The following is a 9640-nucleotide window of genomic DNA, read 5'->3' as shown; positions in this document are numbered from 1 at the left end:
ACAGTCGGAAGGAAAGTAGGCTGGTGTCATTGCAGGGTGACGCCAGTGCTCGGCTCAGATGGACAGCTGAAAAGCGGGGCCGGTCCCCACTTGAACTTTGTTTTCACCACTTGGAAAAACTATATGTTTTAATATGACGATGACGGCACACCCACCTGGGATCACGAGGCACGCACTACAACATCCAGAAGCCAAGAGGGTGGCCACGCCCATCCTGGCAGGTGTTTTACATTTAAATATGCGGCAATTCACAGCGCTCTCATTTTGTCTGAAACAAACGCTGCTGAAGAAGAGATTCACTCTCGAAACGCATACGGCGTATGAACTTTGAAACATGCTCTGTGTGGCGGTCCTGCTGGCAAGCTGTGCATTAAATTTGTGAGCGAATCAAGTTTCCAGTGGCTTCTCTTCACTTGGGTCTCCTGTTGTGTTGGATATTTATCGGCTTTCCAGGTCGAGAAGAGAAGCTCACCTTCTGCGGCAGGGTCCGCGACGGCACTACGGTAGTGCTGCAACAGTCGGAAGGAAAGTAGGCTGGTGTCATTGCAGGGTGACGCCAGTGCTCGGCTCAGATGGACAGCTGAAAAGCGGGGCAGGTCCCCACTTGAACTTTGTTTTCACCACTTGGAAAAACTATATGTTTTAATATGACGATGACGGCGCACCCACCTGGGATCACAAGGCACGCACTACAACATCCAGAAGGCCAAGAGGGTGGCCACCCCCATCCTGGCAGGTGTTTTACATTTAATGATGCGGCAATGCACAGCGCTCTCATTTTGTCTGAAACAAACGCTGCTGAAGAAGAGATTCACTCTCGAAACACGTACGGCGTATGAACTTTGAAACATGCTCTGTGTGGGGGTCCTGCTGGCAAGCTGTGCATTAAATTTGTGAGCGAATCAAGTTTCCAGTGGCTTCTCTTCACTTGGGTCTCCTGTTGTGTTGGATATTTATCGGCTTTCCAGGTCGAGAAGAGAAGCTCACCTGCTGCGGCAGGGTCCGCGACGGCACTACGGTAGTGCTGCAACAGTCGGAAGGAAAGTAGGCTGGTTTCATTGCAGGGTGACGCCAGTGCTCGGCTCAGATGGACAGCTGAAAAGCGGGGCCGGTCCCCACTTGAACTTTGTTTTCACCACTTGGAAAAACTATATGTTTTAATATGACGATGACGGCGCACCCACCTGGGATCACGAGGCACGCACTACAACATCCAGAAGGCCAAGAGGGTGGCCACGCCCATCCTGGCAGGTGTTTTACATTTAAATATGCGGCAATGCACAGCGCTCTCATTTTGTCTGAAACAAACGCTGCTGAAGAAGAGATTCACTCTCGAAACGCGTACGGCGTATGAACTTTGAAACATGCTCTGTGTGGGGGTCCTGCTGGCAAGCTGTGCATTACATTTGTGAGCGAATCACGTTTCCAGTGGCTTCTCTTCACTTGGGTCTCCTGTTGTGTTGGATATTTATCGGCTTTCCAGGTCGAGAAGAGAAGCTCACCTGCTGCGGCAGGGTCCGCGACGGCACTACGGTAGTGCTGCAACAGTCGGAAGGAAAGTAGGCTGGTGTCATTGCAGGGTGACGCCAGTGCTCGGCTCAGATGGACAGCTGAAAAGCGGGGCAGGTCCCCACTTGAACTTTGTTTTCACCACTTGGAAAAACTATATGTTTTAATATGACGATGACGGCGCACCCACCTGGGATCACGAGGCACGCACTACAATATCCAGAAGGCCAAGAGGGTGGCCACGCCCATCCTGGCAGGTGTTTTACATTTAAATATGCGGCAATGCACAGCGCTCTCATTTTGTCTGAAACAAACGCTGCTGAAGAAGAGATTCACTCTCGAAACGCGTACGGCGTATGAACTTTGAAACATACTCTGTGTGGGGGTCCTGCTGGCAAGCTGTGCATTAAATTTGTGAGCAAATCAAGTTTCCAGTGGCTTCTCTTCACTTGGGTCTCCTGTTGTGTTGGATATTTATCGGCTTTCCAGGTCGAGAAGAGAAGCTCACCTGCTGCGGCAGGGTCCGCGACGGCACTACGGTAGTGCTGCAACAGTTGGAAGGAAAGTAGGCTGGTGTCATTGCAGGGTGACGCCAGTGCTCGGCTCAGATGGGCAGCTGAAAAGCGGGGCCGGTCCCCACTTGAACTTTGTTTTCACCACTTGGAAAAACTATATGTTTTAATATGACGATGACGGCGCACCCACCTGGGATCACGAGGCACGCACTACAACATCCAGAAGGCCAAGAGGGTGGCCAGGCCCATCCTGGCAGGTGTTTTACATTTAAATATGCGGCAATGCACAGCGCTCTCATTTTGTCTGAAACAAACGCTGCTGAAGAAGAGATTCACTCTCGAAACGCGTACGGCGTATGAACTTTGAAACATGCTCTGTGTGGGGGTCCTGCTGGCAAGCTGTGCATTAAATTTGTGAGCGAATCAAGTTTCCAGTGGCTTCTCTTCACTTGGGTCTCCTGTTGTGTTGGATATTTATCGGCTTTCCCGGTCGAGAAGAGAAGCTCACCTGCTGCGGCAGGGTCCGCGACGGCACTACGGTAGTGCTGCAACAGTCAGAAGGAAAGTAGGCTGGTGTCATTGCAGGGTGACGCCAGTGCTCGGCTCAGATGGACAGCCGAAAAGCGGGGCAGTTCGCCACTTGAACTTTGTTTTCACCACTTGGAAAAACTATATGTTTTAATATGACGATGACGACGCACCCACCTGGGATCACGAGGCATGCACTACAACATCCAGAAGGCCAAGAGGGTAGCCACGCCCATCCTGGCAGGTGTTTTACATTTAAATATGCGGCAATGCACAGCGCTCTAATTTTGTCTGAAACAAACGCTGCTGAAGAAGAGATTCACTCTCGAAACGCGTACGGTGTATGAACTTTGAAACATGCTCTGTGTGGGGGTCCTGCTGGCAAGCTGTGCATTAAATTTGTGAGCGAATCAAGTTTCCAGTGGCTTCTCTTCACTTGGGTCTCCTGTTGTGTTGGATATTTATCGGCTTTCCCGGTCGAGAAGAGAACCTCACCTGCAGCGGCAGGGTCCGCGACGGCACTACGGTAGTGCTGCAACAGTCAGAAGGAAAGTAGGCTGGTGTCATTGCAGGGTGATGCCAGTGCTCGGCTCAGATGGACAGCTGAAAAGCAGGGCCGGTCCCCACTTGAGCTTTGTTTTCACCACTTGGAAAAACTATATGTTTTAATATGACGATGACGGCGCACCCACCTGGGATCACGAGGCACGCACTACAATATCCAGAAGGCCAAGAGGGTGGCCACGCCCATCCTGGCAGGTGTTTTACATTTAAATATGCGGCAGGGTCCGCGACGGCACTACGGTAGTGCTGCAACAGTCGGAAGGAAAGTAGGCTGGTGTCATTGCAGGGTGACGCCAGTGCTCGGCTCAGATGCACAGCTGAAAAGCGGGGCAGGTCCCCACTTGAAGTTTGTTTTCACCACTTGGAAAAACTATATGTTTTAATATGACGATGACGGCGCACCCACCTGGGATCACAAGGCACGCACTACAATATCCAGAAGGCCAAGAGGGTGGCCACGCCCATCCTGGCAGGTGTTTTACATTTAAATATGCGGCAATGCACAGCGCTCTCATTTTTTCTGAAACAAACGCTGCTGAAGAAGAGATTCACTCTCGAAACGCGTACGGCGTATGAACTTTGAAACATGCTCTGTGTGGGGGTCCTGCTGGCAAGCTGTGCAATAAATTTGTGAGCGAATCAAGTTTCGAGTGGCTTCTCTTCACTTGGGTCTCCTGTTGTGTTGGATATTTATCGGCTTTCCCGGTCGAGAAGGGAAGCTCACCTGCTGCGGCGGGTCCTCGACGGCACTACAGTAGTTCTGCAACAGTCGGAAGGAAAGTAGGCTGGTGTCATTGCAGGGTGACGCCAGTGCTCGGCTCAGATGGACAGCTGAAAAGCGGGGCAGGTTACCCACTTGAACTTTGTTTTCACCACTTGGAAAAACTATATGTTTTAATATGACGATGATGGCGCACCCACCTGGGATCACGAGGCATGCACTACAACATCCAGAAGGCCAAGAGGGTGGCCACGCCCATCCTGGCAGGTGTTTTACATTTAAATATGCGGCAATGCACAGCGCTCTCATTTTGTCTGAAACAAACGCTGCTGAAGAAGAGATTCACTCTCGAAACGCGTACGGCGTATGAACTTTGAACCATGTTCTGTGTGGGGGTCCTGCTGGCAAGCTGTGCATTAAATTTGTGAGCGAATCAAGTTTCCAGTGGTTTCTCTTCACTTGGGTCTCCTGTTGTGTTGGATATTTATCGGCTTTCCCGGTCGAGAAGAGAAGCTCACCTCCTGCGGCAGGGTCCGCGACGGCACTACGGTAGTGCTGCAACAGTCAAAAGGAAAGTAGGCTGGTGTCATTGCAGGGTGACGCCAGTGCTCGGCTCAGATGGACAGCTGAAAAGCGGTGCAGGTCCCCACTTGAACTTTGTTTTCACCACTTGGAAAAACTATATGTTTTAATAGGACGATGACGGCGCACCCACCTGAGATCACGAGGCACGCACTACAACATCCAGAAGGCCAAGAGGGTGGCCACGCCCATCCTGGCAGGTGTTTTACATTTAATTATGCGGCAATGCACAGCGCTCTCATTTTGTCTGAAACAAACGCTGCTGAAGAAGAGATTCACTCTCGAAACGCGTACGGCGTATGAACTTTGAAACATGCTCTGTGTAGGGGTCCTGCTGGCAAGCTGTGCATTAAATTTGTGAGCGAATCAAGTTTCCAGTGGTTTCTCTTCACTTGGGTCTCCTGTTGTGTTGGATATTTATCGTCTTTCCCGGTCGAGAAGAGAAGCTCACCTGCTGCGGCAGGGTCCGCGACGGCACTACAGTAGTGCTGCAACAGTCGGAAGGAAAGTAGGCTGGTGTCATTGCAGGGTGACGCCAGTGCTCGGCTCAGATGGACAGCTGAAAAGCGGGGCAGTTCCCCACTTGAACTTTGTTTTCACCACTTGGAAAAACGATATGTTTTAATATGACGATGACGCGCACCCACGTGGGATCAGGAGGCACGCACAACAACATCCAGAAGGCCAAGAGGTCGGCCACGCCCATCCTGGCAGGGGTTTTACATTTAAATATGCGGCAATGCACAGCGCTCTCATTTTGTCTGAAACAAACACTGATGAAGAAGAGATTCACTCTCGAAACGCGTACGGCGTATGAACTTTGAAACATGCTCTGTGTGGGGGTCCTGCTGGCAAGCTGTGCATTCAATTTGTGAGCGAATCAAGTGTCCAGTGGCTTCTCTTCACTAGGGTCTCCTGTTGTGTTGGGTATATATATATATATATATATATATATATATATATATATATATCATCTAAAAATGCCCCGGATCATGAGAACGCCACTCTGCAAGGATAGGAAACATTCCTTTTATTATTGCACTAAACACGATCACAGCCCCAGTTCATTTTTAAAGCTACCCAACGCGTTTCATTGCCTCATGCAATTTCTTCAGGGGAAATGGGGAGACACAGCAAAAACCCGGTGCAGTACTTCAAACAATTTTATAGTTTGTGTTTTTTACCCACAATGCACGATTTTTCTGTTACAAACTGCTTGCTGGACTTAGAAGTACTGATTCAAAACCCTTTTCACTCAGGCCGGTTTTAATGTCCACAATGTTTTTAACCCATCTTTCTTAAAAGTTCATAGCCCTCCAGTGGGTTCCAGGGCTGCTTTCATGTTTTCTTTCGGCAATCCTTAGCACTGGGAGGCTGCTCCATTAACAGCCTGTTAGACCTGGCTTTTAGGCGGTGCATTCTCTGCGGCTCGGACCCTGCCGCATATAAATCATCCAAAAATGCCCTGGATCATGGTATTTATATGCGGCAGGCTCCAAGCCGCAGAGAATGCACCGCCTAAAAGCCAGGTCTAACAGGCTGTTAATGGATAGCATTAAATAAAACCCACAGATAGGGGCCCCAGATAGATGGTTCCTCACGAAGCAGATCCCTGGGCAATTTGTCTGGACCGGGTGCTTTTCCAGCTGTTAGCCTTTCTATCGCTAAGGTGACCTCACGTAGTGTAATCCCTGGAGGGTCCTCCAAGGGAGCCTCGATAGGAGGAATTATTACTGCATCTGAAACCTTCAGGGATAGAATCAAGGCATTATGGTCACTACCAACTCGTGAGATAACTTCAAAATGCATTACCCTAATTCACGACATACACTCAACCAAAATGTAATGTATCTGGAAAGCTTGGCCAGTTCTATTAAATGTAGGCTTGCTCGGCCTATCCGAAGGCATGCGGCCATTACAAGCCCTCAGGGAATGAGTTAAACAGATAGCATTAATTTGGAGTACCAGGGGAGATCAAGACTTAACTAACTGACCTTGATGATCTGGTATGGCCCACTGCAGGTCCTCCTCGTTAGAAGTGGCATCGTAAGAACCTAAAAGGGGTTCGAAGTGACAGTTTAAATCACCCCCAACTATTAGTCGTGAGTCAGGAGGCACTGTTGGAATATAAAGATTAAGTGCCTCAAGGGTTTTAGATTCTTGTGCCAAACTCACAGGGCGGGAGTAGATGTTAATGATGACAAAACTTAACTTGGAGGGGAAAGTGAGCAATGCCGCTTGGATATCAAGAGAGGAGGTATTTAGAGTGGTAACAGTACACCCCGCATGTGAGGCTACCCATATAGATAGTCCTCCCGACGGCCTTCCCCTCTCTCTAGTAATAGCAGGTATATTAAATGTAACAAAGCCCATCCTGGCATAATCCTCACTTGCCCATGTCTCCTGAAATAAACACACATCTAACTGGTCCACAAACAAACCCCACTCATGGCAAGAGAGTTTGCCCTTGATACCCGCCACTTTCCACGATAAGATCTTCAAATTTCTACCCACTCTAGAAGTTCCCTTCAAGGGTACAAATGTGTTCGAACAGGGGAGGGTCTTTGTGATGTCATTCAAGAGGTTAGTGAGATTGATTGGTGAGGTCTCAAATGGTGCCTCAACCCCATCCCTAACAGTAGATTGTTTGTGTGGTCCAAATTCTGATATCATTTTGTATGGCAAAAAAAAGTAGTACTGTGTGATATGTAACAAAAGGGACCCCCTGATACTGCTAGATAGTTCCTAGGTCAGGGCACAAATATTATATAAATAACTTATCCTAGGCAACTAATAGGTCCTGAGGGAATAGCAGGTACTGTGGAACATCAATTCTTGTAGCCAAACAATAGATCACCTGATGTAGTGCACATCAAAAAAATATATTAACAATAGAAAAAGGTGTTATTCATGATTAATTTATTAAAAATACAAAAAATATTTAATCAAATCACTGACACAGTTAAAAAATCATACAGTTACTTTCTCATGAATGTTACAAATAACAATATTATAAATGACAATCATTTCAATTTGTACACATATTTAAAAAACAAGTAAAAAGATCAAACAAGTGGAGTTATTGATTTGTCTCTACGCGCGTTTCGGCGTATTCACGCCTTCTTCCGGAGAACCACTTGATATTTCTAAAAAAGAATAAAATATAATTACATCTGTATATAGAGCATATGATTACAATTTATGTGCACTACATTTACAAACTAAAGGCTACATTCATTAACAACATGAGGCTCTGGAGCATATTGCTCAGAATGCTGGCTGCGACATATTAAGGTACAGATTATATTCTATTTATGGACATTTATAGATGTCACCTATATCTATCCTATCAGATTAATGTATCTATGAGTGAGAGGGTATTTTGTTAGTCTCTGTAAAGTCCTAACATATATAGTTCAAGATCCAAAGAACATATAGTTGGATATAGCTATGGATCTTAACTTTCACAACATTTTACATGAAGTTCTTACCCCAAATGATTGTGCTTGTAGATAAATCTGAGTCTGAGTTCTATCTCTGTATGCGGATGTATAGGGATAATGTCGTACCCTTTAATAAAAGATAAACAGAGAAATGGAAATAAAGTTGTAATATTCAGGATGTGTGTACATTACTATTTTGTAAAGGGATGCATATTTTTCATGATTACCTTAACAATAGAAATCCAAGCCTTTTAATTTATTTCTCTATATTCATTGGATCAACATGCGAGATGTATTGATCTGCAGAGTTTCGTCGTATGGTACTAATTTCGAGAGGTACACACTGCAGAAAATAATATGCTGTTGTTAGTCTTTATGACTGGTTGTTTGAAATCTTTGATACTACCTAGTACTTTAGGTGGTTAATATATACTGACCGTGATTTGAATGATAATGTACCATATACGATACTGCGTCTGTAGTCAGCCGTAATTGGGAGGTAACAAATAGTACTTGGCGTTGCCTTGGGTTGATCCTATAGAGACAGGGTATGATGAGGCTAGAATCATGAAGTTAATCAAATCTAAACAGACCTAATTAGAGGGTTCTTTTTCTTAGATAAAATATAATGTCAACAGAGCAGTCCTCAGATAGTACCTTATGGTTTGGTAGTTCTAGGTTCCCAATGTAGGTAGGTAGGGGCATGGATGACCTCCTATTCCTTGATTTGATGTCTAAACAGGACAGAGAAGACCAAAGCGTCATTTTAGTTAGTTGAAATTTTGATGTTCGTGCCCAACATTCCGTGCGTTATACAAGTTATTGACGGGGAGGCATGACTGAATATATAACGTTTTTTATGGATGTTGGTCATATATGGTTTACTAAATAGACTCTTGGATTCCCAGCGCTTAACATAAAGTTGGGTTAATCATCAGGTCTAGTATTAAGATTTAATACTGTTTTGTTTAAGACGTTACAGCTAACTATTACTTTCACCGACGTCATGCGCAGGTCGGGTTTTGTATTCCAGTCTTATGCCTTATGCACCCGTTGGACTCCCGCATTACATTTTTCTGATTTATGAGCTAGATAGCATTGGTTTTCTAGTTTAGATAGTATTTGCTACCTTCCCATTCAGGGGGGATAAAACTTCAGATGGAGTACGCGGCTTCTCATTAGACACTACCCCCTTTATACTTTAAGCGGCTATCTCTGTCTACGCAGCCTTTCCTTTTAGGACTGTGTAATCTCTTACCTGATAGCGTCCGTTCGCGTGGCCTCAAATGGGGGTCTGTTGCGGTGTCTTGTTTACTATAGCGCTCACCTTTTTTATATTTGTAGAAAAGGCGCTAGTCTTAGGTTAATTGGGCTCCCCGCCTATCTGTTTTGACGTAGTGTAGTTACGGTGGCTCGTGGATGACAAGGGGGAACACGGCTCCGCTATCAAAACAGTTGATGGACTACATCAGTAGCCATATTGGAGTGTAGTGTCAGTTCAGTTCTGTAGATATAGAAGAAAGACTGTGTATTTTGTTTTTATCGTAATTGCCATCACATATATTTTTTGTATTTACTGCATGACTAGATAATGTATGCGTTTTAGTGCCTAATTAAACTATATGGTCACAACTCAAGGTTGTTTATATTTTCTTTTCCTCTGATATTAGACAAAAGATCGTACACTATCATTTTGTGATGGGGTTATTTTTAGGCTCTCCATATTTTATGATTCCTATACATCTATCAAAGGGAATGTATATATTTTATATTACTAC

The 9640-nt window shown here is 45.7% G+C and overlaps 1 long non-coding RNA gene across 1 annotated transcript; it reads right to left on the bottom strand.

Annotated features, from left to right (window-relative positions):
• Positions 1–7412: 7412 nt before the first annotated feature.
• LOC144807744 (uncharacterized) lies at positions 7413–9243 on the bottom strand. The gene is made up of 4 exons (XR_013606424.1): positions 9121–9243; positions 8520–8596; positions 7911–7989; positions 7413–7565 (listed from the first exon to the last, which is right to left on the bottom strand). It is a non-coding gene; the product is annotated as an uncharacterized LOC144807744 (long non-coding RNA).
• Positions 9244–9640: the final 397 nt, after the last annotated feature.

The sequence above is a fragment of the Lissotriton helveticus genome, chromosome 1_2 (assembly GCF_964261635.1).
Source record: "Lissotriton helveticus chromosome 1_2, aLisHel1.1, whole genome shotgun sequence".
In the NCBI taxonomy this organism is placed as follows: Eukaryota; Metazoa; Chordata; class Amphibia; order Caudata; family Salamandridae; genus Lissotriton; species Lissotriton helveticus.
Note: the sequence above shows the minus strand (reverse complement) of the source record. Positions and strands in the feature narration are given on the sequence as shown.